The 13,837-nt window shown below is 46.4% G+C and overlaps 1 long non-coding RNA gene across 2 annotated transcripts in view; it reads left to right on the top strand.

Annotated features, from left to right (window-relative positions):
* The window catches only part of LOC110256804, an 80,016-nt gene extending 66,389 nt beyond the window's left edge, over positions 1-13,627 (top strand). For both annotated transcript variants that reach the window (XR_002338820.1, XR_002338819.1), the window contains exon 5: positions 13,505-13,627. This is a non-coding gene — a long non-coding RNA (uncharacterized LOC110256804). The remainder of the gene's footprint in view (positions 1-13,504) is intronic.

The raw sequence follows: 13,837 nt of genomic DNA on the forward strand, positions 1-13,837 counted from the left end.
ATTTCCTTCCAATCATTTTTTCTTTAGGCATGGGATTAACCCTAAATCTCATTCTAAGCAAACCGTGCACACAATTTTATATCACCCCATGGCTTATTAGAATTACATAATATTACATGTATTATAATTTCCCCATGATGTTACATTGTTGTAAAAGGTGCCAACACTAGATCAGATATAATAATTTCTTTTATTATTTGCCTATATCAGACATTTAGATTGTTTTTGCAGATTCAAGTTATTCCTTAGAGGAGAAATTCCCAGAGGTGGAATTTAGAAGGATCTCTACTATCTGTTGCCAAGTTGTTTTCCAAGGACAGGTGGGTTTGTTTACACTTCTCTGGGCAGGATGAGAGGGCTGGTTTCACCATGTCTTCACCAGCCTAGCCTGGCTGGTGTTGGAAAGTTCAAGGGCAGGGGGGCGACGTGGTCAAGCTCAAAGAGAAGACGAAGATTGTCCTCCGTCTCTGGGGAGGAGGTCCTGAGAAGGCAGGAATCTAGTCTTGAGGAGGGGGAAATTGGGACAGGGTTATAATAAAAGACAATGCGTATCAGTTATGCTAGAGGAAAGAGTAACTCCCCCCCTTTTATTTTTTTTTTACATTTTCTCTTTTTCTGATTTTCTTTTTTCTTTGATGATTTTTATTTTTTCCATTATAGTTGGTGGGTGAACCCTTTCTGTAGCTGTGGCTACAGCTCCGATGTGACCCCTAGCCTGGGAACCTCCATATTACAGTTTAAAACATCCAGACAATATGCAGACTCTTCTTTATATTTCAGTAAAGGACAGTCTTTTTGAGCAGAGACTATTCCATCCACCCCCACCCAAATGTCTAGCCCAGGACATCTTCTTTTCATTAGTACCAATTTCATAGGAGTGTTTTAAGGATTAAATGAGATTATGTACAGCAAATGCATAACATACTAAGTCTTCGACAAATATTAGTTTTTTTTTAAAAAAAACAGATTGGATGTGCTGTTGTGGGGAGAGTGGCCTCATTTCAGGTCAGTTCCTCATCTTTTGTCCCCAGATTACATCAACTACATTGAAATAGGAAGTATTTCTGTAGACTCCCTTCCATGGCTGGTTTGTTTCATTGGTTGGGGTCTAAACATCGTCTGGGTGGTTTGAGTCCTTAATTTCTCTGATTAACTAAATCCCTAGAGCTGGAAAACTGCAGCTATAAAACCTTCACTTTTTCCTGGGGTCCTAGTCACCCTCTAAAAATTTCTTGAGCTGGAAGAATTCTTTGGCTGATTGTGAGTATTTTTTGCAGCCTGTGTGGGAACACTGCCTCTGTCTTCTGAGTCCTATGCTTCCTGAAGACAAACTGCCAGCTGCCTTTGCTCAATAAAATGAACCTTCTAGCCAAACTTTTCTGCAAAGACTCTTAGCCAAACATCACCTTTAATGGTCCTCAAACCATAAAAATCCAACAATACCCATGTTGAAACTTGTTACAGTGAAGACAAACAAAAAACTTGGTTGGCATTCTTTTAAAAGAGCAGGCACATACTCCTATTTAAAAGAAATCCTGGAGTTCCCATCGTGGCTCGGTGGTTAACAAATCTGACTAAGAACCATGAGGTTGTGGGTTTGATCCCTGGCCTTGCTCAGTGGGTCAAGGATTCGGTGTTGCCATGAGCTGTGGTATGGGTCGCAGACGCGGCTCGGATCCTGCGTTGCTGTGGCTCTGGCGTAGGCTGGCTGCTACAGCTCCAATTAGACCCCTAGCCTGGGAACCTCCATATGCCAAAGGAGTGGCCCTAGAAAAGGCAAAAAGACAAAAAATAAATTAATTAATTAAAAAAAATAAAAGAAATCCTCGTTGTAGCGTTCAAATTACCATCTTCAAATTAAACTTGTAAATGCTTTTGAGCTGATGATTATTTGTTGATTACATTCTGTGGGCAGAGCCCTGTGCTGGCTTTACTAAGAGAACTAAGAGAGATGCAGGTTGTATCAAAACCTTATGATCTTGGCCTGGAGGAAATCATGCGTGAAAAATAACAGCCAGGCAGGAAAACATAAATGAACGGAATTCAAATCTTAACCCAGTCTCTGGAGAAGTGCTGAAGGGCAAAGAGCCGTCTTGATGAGTAGTGAAAATTTCTTAAAAATCCTTTTCGGACATCTCTTTCACTCACCATTTTTCTCTTGTACTAGAAGGTGGTTCCTGAAAACCCTGTCCTTCCTCCTTCCAAGCCTGCAAACTTTTCCTGCCAATCAAGTGCATGCATTTTGCTTCCCCTGCCCCAATGTTTCCCACCCGGCAGTGCCAAGAAGCTCCCTCTCCCCTCAGGGTTCTATCCCTCCTGTTCACTGCCTCTTTTACTTGGTCCTTCATCGGGATGCTGGTTTCCAGCTATGGTCCCAAGGGACCATGCTTCTGGTGTTCATGTCCTTCTTCTTGAATACAAGATCACTCTCTTTCTTTTCTTTTCTTTTTCTTTTTTCTTGTTGCCTTTTCTAGGGCCACTCCTGCAGCATATGGAAGTTCCCAGGCTAGGGGTCTCATCGGAGCTGTAGCCACCGGCCTACGCCAGAGCCACAGCAATGTGGGATCTGAGCCGCGTCTGCAATCTACACCACAGCTCACAGCAACGCTGGATCCTTGACCCACTGAGCAAGGCCAGGGATTGAACTCGCAACCTCATGGTTCCTAGTCAGATTTGTTAACCACTGCGCCACGACGGGAACTCCAAGCTCATTCTCTTTCACTTATAGTCCATAGACATGTTGCTGATTGCTTTTGAGGCTGAGTCAAAGGCTTGTAGCTTCTGCCATGGTTTCTTGAAAAATCTTATTCTGAGGGAACCCATGAGAGGGTTAAACTGTGTCCCTTGAAAATTCATGTCCACCTAGAAATTACTTGGAAGAGTCTTGCAGATGTAATTGGTTAAGGACATCTCGATGACATCATCCTGGATTTAGTTAGAATTGGTACTAAGTCCACTGGTTTCCCCAGAAGAGGAGAAGACAAAGAAGGAGACACAGGGAGAAGAAAGCCACGTGAAGGTGGAGGCAGAGATTGAAATGATGCAGCCGCATGCCAAGGACTGCTGAGGGCTGCTGGCAGCTGTCACCCATAGCAACCCCTGAGAGCTGGAGGATCCTTGCCTCGATTTAGCACTGGGTTTCAAAATACCCAGTGTTTGACAGATGTTTTTCAGCTGTCCTTTGAAAGCCATGTGGTGGTCAACGATTCCAAAGCGGCTCTGACTTGACCACAGGAATTCACCTGCACGGTTGAGGCCTGGAGGTGTACAGAAGTTACCTTTGCTTCATTATTATGCTAAGATCTCTGCCCAAGGGGGCAGAATTTGTACTCTGCTAGGCACGTTTCGTGCCTTGTGCAAAGAAGTGGGAAGACTGGGTGTGTTCCAGCTGCCCCCGAAAATCCCTGCCACTGTCAAGTCTGATGACAAGTCTGCCTCCTACTCCTTAAAATTCCCCTTACTCTCCTCCCTTAGCAGAGAGGGCGTTTTTAGAGCAGGAGCCCTTCCTTCTCCATCCCTTGATCATGACCACCTTTCTGCTCCGCTATACCAAACCTGGTTTTGTTTGATTGGCACTTATGGTTCTTGGCAAAGGATCCACTGAAGGGTCATTGACCTCTTGGGGATTGGTAACAGAGCCACCAAATGCTATGAGGAGGCCAGGAAGTCTTCTCTCTCAGAGCCTCCAGCAGGAACCCTGATCACACCTTTATTTTGGACTTCTGGCCTCCTTAGCTGTAAGAGAATGAAATTCTGCTGTTTTAAGCCACCCTATTGGAGGCAATTTGTTTCAGCAGCCTTGGGAAAGAAAGATGTTACTGAACAAAGCTTGCTGCCCGACTCTGGCATCGACTTTTGAGACACAAAAAAGCTTCACAGCAAGGTCGACAGGCAGGGAGACGGCAGGCACAGCTCAAACCTGTGTCCCCAGTAGCAAGAGGATGTGGCTATTTAAGGGTTAGGGTTTGGGGCGTGAATTAAGGGAAAAAGCGGTCGATTACAGTGTTTATGGAAGTGATGGGTTCTTAGGCGCAGGCGCAAGCAGGCAGCGTGTTCCTTCCTGAGTTATCAGTGCACCTTCAAGGGGAGCTGGTATGAACCATGTGGTGGAAATTGGGGCTGTGGAGTCAAAGGCCGCCCTTCCCACAGTCAAGGTGTTCTGCGCAGCCTCAGATCAGCCATATTGGCTTCAACCACTGTGGCCAATTTGCATGTGTTACAAGCGGCGGAGATTTGAGAAGCTGCTTCCTTTATCTCCCCTCCTGGCAGACAAGCCCAACAATTTCTTAGTCACGGGTGGGGTGGGGTACGGTTTTAAAGACATCTGCTGTCATGTAGGTGGTCACACTACCTCGAGACCACGGTGTTCTGAAGAGGCCCACATGGCTGATGCCTGAGAGGTGCCCACTGGGCAGCCACCAGCTATGGGTATGAGAAGCTCATCAGAACATCTGACCTGGGGGAGCCTTCAGCTGACCCCAGCTAATACCTGATGGCAGATGTGTAAGAGCAACTAAGAGCAGCTGGGTGGAGTCTGGTAAATGCACAGAACTGGGAGAGGCAATACCAAAAAACTGGTTTTAAGCCGTTCAATTCGGTGGTGGTTTGGTATGCAGCCAAGGTCTTAACCTTCCCACTGACCGCTGCCTCCTGGAAATGGGGTCATCTCTCCTCATCTTTCTCTTGAGAATCAGCTTCCCCGCCCCACAGAATAGACTGGCTCCTCTCTTTAGCAGATTTACAGCCTGAGTGTGGGGCAGATGTAGCTTAAGAATTATTTATAATTCTTTTTAAGCATCATGATAGCAAATTCAAAATTATGTGCAAGACAAATATGGAGAAGACACCTGGTAAAGGTGAGGAAAATGCCCCTCTGGGAGGACTCTGGAGTTTTGAAGGAGGAACTGGGTATGAATAGAAGGAGCTGGGAGGGCGTTGCAAGATGGGAACAGGTGTGGGTTTCTCTTATGTGCTGCATCCCTTCATTGAAGGACAGATTGAAGGGTGTCCGTTGAACTGAGAGTGGCTGCCATGGCTATACCTTCTTGGAGAAGATGGGCCACAGGAAGTTCTCAGTATGTAGACACCTGCTTTGTGCCTTGTGACCCTGTCTGACTACTTATTTACTATTGCTTAGGCAAAGGCCAGTATCCCTGATGAGTGTCCAGCCTCGCCTCTGACCCTCAGGGGTCCACAGATGGCTTTTATCATGTGTTGTGTACAAAATTTCGTATTTCCCTTCATGCATTTTTCTATACTTTTTTTTTTTTTGAGTGACTGCGCCCGAAATGTATAGGAGTTTCTGGGTCAGGGATTGAATCTGAGCCACAGGTGCGGCAATGCCAGATCCTTTAACCTTCTGTGCCAGGTGGGGAATCTATCCTGTGGCTCTGCAGCGACCCAAGCTGCAGCAATCAGATTATTGTTATTTTTTTTTTGCTCTTTAGGGCCGTACCTGTGGCATATGGAAGTTCCCAGGCTAGGGAGTGAATTGGAGCTGCAGCTGCTGACGTACACCACAGCTCACAGCAATGCTGGATCCTTAACCCACTGAGTGAGGCCAGGGCTCGAACCTGCATCCTCATGGTTACTAGTCAGGTTCATAACCAACTGAGCCACAGCGGGAACTCCTGCAGTCGGATTCTTTACCCATTACATCACAGCGGGAGATCCAGAGTATCTGTACTTTCATTACATTCATAAAGGAGGTGAGGCTTGACTCTGAAAGATAATAACCAGGACTTAAGGAGACAACAATAGAGATACAGCATTCACATAAAGTTCTTTTTTTTTTTGTTGTTGTTGTTGTTGTTATTGTTGCTATTTCTTGGGCCGCTCCCGCAGCATATGGAGGTTCCCAGGCTAGGGGTTGAATCGGAGCTGTAGCCACCGGCCTACGCCAGAGCCACAGCAATGCGGGATCCGAGCCGCGTCTGCAACCTACACCACAGCTCACGGCAACGCCGGATCGTTAACCCACTGAGCAAGGGCAGGGATCGAACCCGCAACCTCATGGTTCCTAGTCGGATTCGTTAACCACTGCGCCACGACGGGAACTCCCACATAAAGTTCTTTTATGAACATGCACATATTATCAGGGTGCTCTTTTTGTGAGCACCCACCAAAGAGGTGCACGTTAAGCACTTTAGAGTGGCTGCCTCTGGTGGTGGCAGGGAGTGGGGAAATGGGCCTGAAGTCTGGAGATAAAAGAGGAAGAAAACCAGTGTATAGGCCAGTGGTGGCCTTTCAAGGGACCTGGCTCTTGAACTTTGGCCAGTAGAGCCCTCTGTGTTGGAAGATGACAAGTTGACAAGTCAAATCCTTTCTCCAGAGAAGTTTTTGTTTTTTTAAATTTTATTGGAGAATAGTTGACTTTCAATGTTGTGTACGTGTCAGGTGTACAGCAAAGTGGATCAGTTATGTATACACACACACACACACACATATATATCCATTCCTTTTCAGATTATTTTCCTGTATAGGTCACTACAGGGTATTGAGTAGATTTCCCTGTGCTGTATAGTAGGTCCTTGCTACTCATCCGTTTCATATACAGCAGTGTGTATATGTCAGTCCCAACCTCCCATTTTGTGCCCCCCCCCATTTCCCCTTTGGTAATCATAAGTTTGGTTTTGAAATTTTTGAGTCTGTTTCTATTTTGTGAATAAGTTCTTTTTTAAATTAGATTTTACGTATTAGTGATCTCATGATATTTGTCTGACTTACTTCACTTAGTACGGTAGTTTCTAGGTCCATCCATGTTACTGCAAATGGCATGATTTCATTCTTTTTTTTTTTTTTTTTTTTTGTCTTTTTGCCATTTCTTGGGCTGCTCCCACGGCATATGGAGGTTCCCAGGCTAGGGGTCTAATCGGAGCCGTAGCCGCCAACCTATGCCAGAGCCACAGCAATGCCGGATCCTTAACCCACTGAGCAAGGCCAGGGATCGAACCCGCAACCTTATGGTTCCTAGTTGGATTCGTTAACCACTGCGCCACACGGGAACTCCTGATTTCATTCTTTTTAATGGCTGAGTAATAGTCCATTGTATGCGTGTACCATATGTTCTGTATCCAGTCCTCTGTGGATGACCATTTAGGTTGCTTCCATGTCTTGGCTATTGTAAACAGCACTGCAGTGAACATCGGGGTGCCTGTGTCTTTGTGAATTTTGCTTTTCAGGGCTCCTCCACACCCAGCTCTCCTCTCACAATTGGCTCCGTTTATGCTCCTCTCCATGTCTTGTGTTAAAAACTCCCCTGGAGATGTCATTAGTGGGGAAATTTTAATGTGAGACCTGGAGACGAGCATAAATGGAGGCCATGGTGGGATGAGAGCTGGGCGTGGAGGGGCCCTGAGGAGGGAGAGGAGGCTTCTGCTTCTGCAGACGGAACAAGAGGGAGGGGCTGCCACAGCAGCAACTTGAGCTGATGCAGAGGAGAAGCTGCCTCATTATGCCTTCTTCAAAATAGTCTTGCTGCAGACCTGGGAATGTCAGGGAGGCTCGGCAGACTTCCATTCCAGACACCAGCAGCACAGGTGACGCTCAGGTGGTGAAAACTGTGAGCCAGTGAGGGGAGGAAGAGTCCTGGGGCCTCGGGAAGCCCACCGCCCTGTGGTATAGACTTGGCCTGTTTCTGTGTCCCTGAGCCTTGGCCAACTGTAGGGCACAGTGCCTCGCGCGTGCCCCCTGGGCTAATGTGGCTGGTTAAAATGCAGGGGCTGAAGGATTGCAGAAATAAGAGCTCTTCGCTCAGGCTCCCCCAAGCAGCACATCAGCTCGCCGTGGGCAGGAGGTCTGGAGCCCTCCTCCCCCCTAGAGGCGATGTTGCTGACTGTGCTCCAGGTCCTAACAAATGCTGGCCCACGACAGGACTAGTCTTTCTCTGCGGAGGGGCTGGGGTGCACAGCTGGGGCTCTGTGCTGGCACTTGTCTGTTTTGGAAGGAGGGGAGACACATTGTTGCCCACATAAATTATGCATCAGGTTAATGACAAAGTAGTTGTTTCCAGGCTTGATGGTTCTTGCCCGCAGGGGCCCCCCGAGATACCGGCTGCCATTTAAGCATTTGTAATGAGTGGCGTGCGGCTGTGCAGTTTGTCACCAGCTAGTCCCAGTTCCCAGGGGAGAGTTCATGTTCCATAACATTCGAGATTCTCTGCAGTTTTTTTTTTTTTTTAAAGTTGAGGAGCAGTTTGATCCTCTGATATGTTTTTTTCTCAAGAGCAGAAACATCGTAATGGACTTTAATTGAGTCAAGAAAGGATAGGGTCATTAAATGTCGCTTTTTAAGTGGTCAGACAGCATGGTCCCATCAAGACATGATGGGACTTCATGGTGTGACTCACCGCCCCCTTGACGGGAGATATTAAGCAGGATGCTTCATGGCCTTTGGCTTAGACGTACTGGGATTCAGTCCTTGTGTTGTTTTCTAGTCGTGGGGTTCTTGGATTAGGATGGGAAAGCACACTGCCCAGTACTTGGGACGCATTGTAAGTTCAGTTCAGTTGTCATTAGTCCTGTTACTTTGCAAAGCACCTGGTAAAATGGCTAGTCCATGGTGGGCATCCCACCAGTGTTTCTTTCTCTTGCATCTTGGACAGCTGGCTCTCCTTGGTTACCTTGGGGAATTGCGGGCTCTAGGTGCTGGAATGAAGTCCAGCCTTCCATCTGAAGTATAAGTTCTTGAATCCTTAGCATCCTTGCCAGGTGGTCTTATAGACTCTTCTTGATTACTTAACATGATGAGGAACTCACTTCTCCTGAAGGCCACCCACTCCCTCCCTAGGTAACTCTGATAAATCCAGCCCCATCCTGAAATCTGTCTTCTTGCTCCTACTCTGATAAAGAATCAATACATGTTGAGTGATATCCATTTAGCAGTAAGTGTCTTTTGTGTAGGAGGTAGCAGCAGAGGATACAAAAGTTTAACCGATGTTCCTTGACCTTAAAGGGGAGTAAAGAATTCCACTCTGGGGAAGAAAAATGGAATGGAAGGTGGTGTTTGACACAGAAGAAGCCCTGAGACCCCTCTCCTACATCCCTGAGCTTCAGTGATTAGGACCACTGGGCAGGAGGCAGGAAATTTATCTTTCTTGATGATTCTGCATGTCTAGTGGTTCAGGCTCCTGGGTCAGTGCAGAGCATTCTCAAGACAGAGAATTTATTTATTTATTATTATTTAAAAAATTTACCTAAGGATTATGACTGTGGTGTGTCTTAGCCTCAGCTCTCTAGAAAAGAGGCCTGAAGCAAAGCTTGCCGGCTAAAGTGGTGGCCAGCAAACTTTGGCCTGTGTCACCTGGCTTCGTATAGTCTGTGGGCTAAGGACAATATTCCGTTGTCTGAATGTACCCCAGGGAATCTGTTCATCCATTTACCTACTGAAGGACATCTTGCTTGCTTTCAAGTTTAGGTCCCTTTTTTTTTTCTTCTTTTTAGAGCCCCACCCACGGCGTATGGAAGTTCCCAGGCTAGGGGTTAAATCGGAGCTGTAGTTGCCGGCCCACATCATAGCCACAGCGACACTGGATCTGAGCCACATCTGTGACCTATGCCAGAGCTCCTGCCAGCGCTGCATCTTCAACCCACTGAGCAAGGCCAAGATGGAACTCGCATCCTCATGGACGCTATTTCGGGTTCTTAACCCACTGCGCCCCAGTGGGAACTCTCAGGTCACTTCTTCACAGCCTCAGTTTCCTCTTTGTTAAATGTGGGTTTGCACAGGTCATCTTTATGTTTATCCCCAGTGCTAATGCATTTCTTCCAGAATGCCCAGACCGAACAGGGGACCCAGGCCAACCTAGGGTCCTTGGCAGTGGGCGTTGTTGCATATGGGCAAATAACTGTGGAAGCCTTTTCAGTGCAACTCGAATCATGTGGATGATTGTTGTTCTTTTTTGAGTTTAAATGATTGTTGCTCTTGTCTGAGTTTAATAAGGGAGCCCTCATACCTGGGGAACTCCGTGCTGGCAGCTTCATTTCTTTAAGGTGTTAAGGTTTTTGTTTAAAAAACCAAAGCACACAAGAAACAAATAAGGTTTAAATAAAAGGATAAAACACCACAAAGCCAATGTATTTTGCTAGATGGGGCCTAATCCTGAAACCGTCTGAGGGATTTCAAGACTTCATGGAGATGGTTTATGGCATTTGTGAACACTCGCACCAGCACTTGTAAAAATAGGAAATTGAGCAAGGAAAAAAATAGGTTTGCCTTTTTAGCAAATAATAAATCACAGAACTCCCACACGGAGCCAAAAGCCAAGGAAGAGAGAGAGAGCAAACCACACGGAGAAGAAGGCAAGGGATAATGCAAAAGGCCCGGGGCAAGCACGCAGCAGAGAAGGGAGTCTCCTGCGGGGCCCCTGCCCTTCAGTAAGACGTGGGAGCCGGGGACCAGGGGGCGGCGCTGTTAATCCCAGTGATGGAGAGGCATGTGTCCCTCTGCCCTCTGCGGTGATGACAGCGATAATAGTACTGGCCAGCGTTCCTTGTCGAAACCAGGCACTGGGCTGAGAGCTTCCAGTCTGTTAACTTTCCGGAAATTTCCAGCTGATACTCTTGGTCTCTGGTCTCCAGCGTCTGTGCTCTGGGACCTCTGCCTGTCCTCCTGCTGTTTCACCTGTGCCTGTGTGTTTCCCTGGCAACACTGTGAACCATCTCAGGGGAGAATGTGTCTCCCTCATGTGTACTGTCCTTGGCACTGAGCAGAGGGTCAGGCCCAAAATGCAGGCTCAAAATGGATCTGATGGAGAGCCTGCAGACTCTGTGGATCTAGTAGTGACACCTGCCACTTAAGAAGGGCCGAGTGCTGGACCCTGTGCTTGGTACTTTAAAAGCAAGACCTCATCTCATCCTCACAACAATCCCAGGAGGATTGTTTTGTCTTTACTTTTCATGTGGGGGCTGAGAATCAAGGAGGTGATGCCACCTGCCAAGGTCACAGCCAGAAAATGGTCCAGGTGGGCTTCGGACAGGGGTTCACCTGATGCCCCAGCTCTGCTTTTCACCCCTTGGGCACATGCTTTTGCTTGGCGAGGCCCCTGAAGAGAGAGGCAGAGAGCTCTTTTGCAGTTGATGAAGGGCTAGGGTGTATTTCCAGGAACTTTTTATCAGGCCCTGGAACATAATCCTCAAAAGTCTCCTCTGCTTTTGCTGAAAACCTATTACTTCAGGTCGTTTAGGAATGAATTGAAGTGGAAATGACACCAGTGGCTGGCAAGAGGAAGGACAGTGCAATGGAGAAAGAGAACTAAAGCTGCAGAAGCAATTCTGTGCTCCCTTCACTTAAAAGGAAACACCCAACTTGTGCAAAGTGTTCTGAAGGATTCAGGTGAAGCATGTGCACGTGTGCAAATGCACACATATTTCTGTGCAATGCATAGGAAACCAGTGGGTTCTAGAAATAATCCAAATGATAAATGGTCTCTGTCGACATATATTGTAAGCAATGATGCCAAATTATTTGGACAAGTTTGCTAACAGATGTGATGTGTTTAAACAGATATTAATTTTCCAGCTCCTTGACCCGCTGATAAATTATATCCTGTTGGAGATACACTGCAGGTTACATTAAAAGCTGCTGTTGCATGTGATTGTCAAGTCATAATTCAAATGAGATGAAGATACTGCTGCTGCATACAATATTCTCTGGTTAGAAAATATCCACAATGCTTTTGATATTGTAGAGGTTTTTTTTTTTTTTTTTTTTTTTTCCTTTTTGGTCTTTTCTTGGGCCGCTCCCGTGGCATATGGAGGTTCCCAGGCTAAGGGTGGAATCGGAGCTGTAGCTGCCAGCCTACACCAGAGCTTCATCAACGCAGGATCCAAGCCTCATCTGCGACCCACACCACAGCTCATGGCAACACCAGATCCTTAACCCACTGAGTGAGGCCATTGTTTGAACCTGCATCCTCGTGGATGCCAGTCAGATTCGTTTCCACGGAGCCACAACAGGAACTCCGATATTGTAGGTTTTTAAAAGACTATTTTATTTAATGCAGTAGTGAGGACATTTATTATACTTAAAAAATGATGTATTAATTCCAGTGGGTTTTTTTTTTTCAGAATTTTGAGCCATTTATCATTTCTGAGACAGATTTTGGAATTTGTGACTGCCTTTCGGAAAGGTGTGGTTCTCCAGCATTTCTGCAGAATCTTTGACACCACATACCTGGTCTGAAATGTTGCTAGGCTACAAAATCAAGTCACTGGGGGTGGTCTAAAATGCGAGGTGCTTTTGTGGGATGAATGACCATGACTTGAAGTTCCCAGTGATTTGAAAAGTTGCTGTCAATGTCAGTTGATGCTTTTTCATCTATGAAAAGCAGATTTCCCAACCTTGACTGGGGTGACACATTGGACCAGATTTTTTTTTTTCTTTTTCTGTGTGTCACCTGTCCTGTGTATTGTATTCAGGGTATTCGGGACCATCCCTGGCCTTTGCCAGCTAGATGCCAGTAGCACGTCCCCAATGGGGACAATTAAAATATCTCCAAAGGTCACCAGCATTGCTGCCCCCCTTCCCCTGCCCAGTTGGGAACCACCAATGTGAAGCTTCAGGACGCCAGCTGTCTGCAAAGCGCTGTATGTTGCCTGATTTTATGGCTTATTACAGAGTATTTCACATGCGTTTTCTTTTCACAGCTGCTATGAACATAAATTTATGTTATGCTATTAACATAAATATTTCACAGCTGCTATTAACATAAATATTCTTATGTTAAATACCAAGGGCACCCCCCCCAACATATTCTGTTAATAGGCTGAGAATAATCTCTTCAGCTAGACTCCAAAACATAGCTTCGGGTTTATGTGATAATATAATTTGAACTGTGAATATAAGAATGTCACAGTTCTAAAGAGCTACTCCAACGCCTTTACTTTGTTTTTCATTTGTTTTTCTTTTTAGGGCCTCACCTGCTGCATATGGAAGTTCCCAGACTAGGGGTCGAATTGGAGCTGCAGCTGCCAGCCTCCACCTTAGCCGCAGCCACACCAGATCTGAGCTACCTCTGCAGCTCATGCTGCAGCTTGTAGCAACGCTGGATCCTTAACCCACTGAGCAAGAGCAGGGATCGAACCCACATCCTCATGGATACTAGTCGGGTTCATATCCCCCTGAGCCACAACTCCCAGCCCTTTTACTTTGTAAATGGAAAAGTTAAGGTAGGGTGAGGAAAAAATGTGATGCTGTCAAGACCATACAACCAGATAATCCCAGAACTAGGACTAGAAGCCTCTGTGGAAGATTGCAGTGAAGGCTCTCATTCAGGGGTTAGCAACCTCCTGCCCTCAGGGCAAATCTGGCCTGCTGCCTGTTTTTCTAAATACGGTTTTGTTGAAACACAGTCATACCCATCAGTTTACATTACGGATGGCTGCTTTCAGTCTTCAGTCACGGAGTTGAGTAGTGGTGGCAGAAGCAGTATGGCCCCAAGAAACTGAAAATAGCTTACAGAACGAGCTTGCATATTCTTCATTCCCTTTGCTGTCTGCTATTACAGTGCCTTCCCTCCCCACTTCTTCACTTCCTGACTCTGGACTCAGCCATCAGCTTACTTTGAGGATGCTTGCTCTTGTGCCTCTGCTGTCGCAATGAAAAACGCCCAGGCTGGCCTGCTGGACAATGACAGGTATGTGGAGCAGTATCGAGCCATCCAGGTCCTCCCAGCCAGGGCTGGCCTCCATCCACTGTCAAGGGCAAACTCCAGACAAGTGAGTGGGCTCAGCCAACAAGCAGTAAGTACTTGTTCATGCAAAATAATTATGGCATATAGAATAGATACACCTCTTAGGAAAATTTTGTTTGTTGAGGACCCAGGTATCAGACATAGATA

Source organism: Sus scrofa, chromosome 14, assembly GCF_000003025.6.
Source record: "Sus scrofa isolate TJ Tabasco breed Duroc chromosome 14, Sscrofa11.1, whole genome shotgun sequence".
NCBI classification, from domain to species: Eukaryota; Metazoa; Chordata; class Mammalia; order Artiodactyla; family Suidae; genus Sus; species Sus scrofa.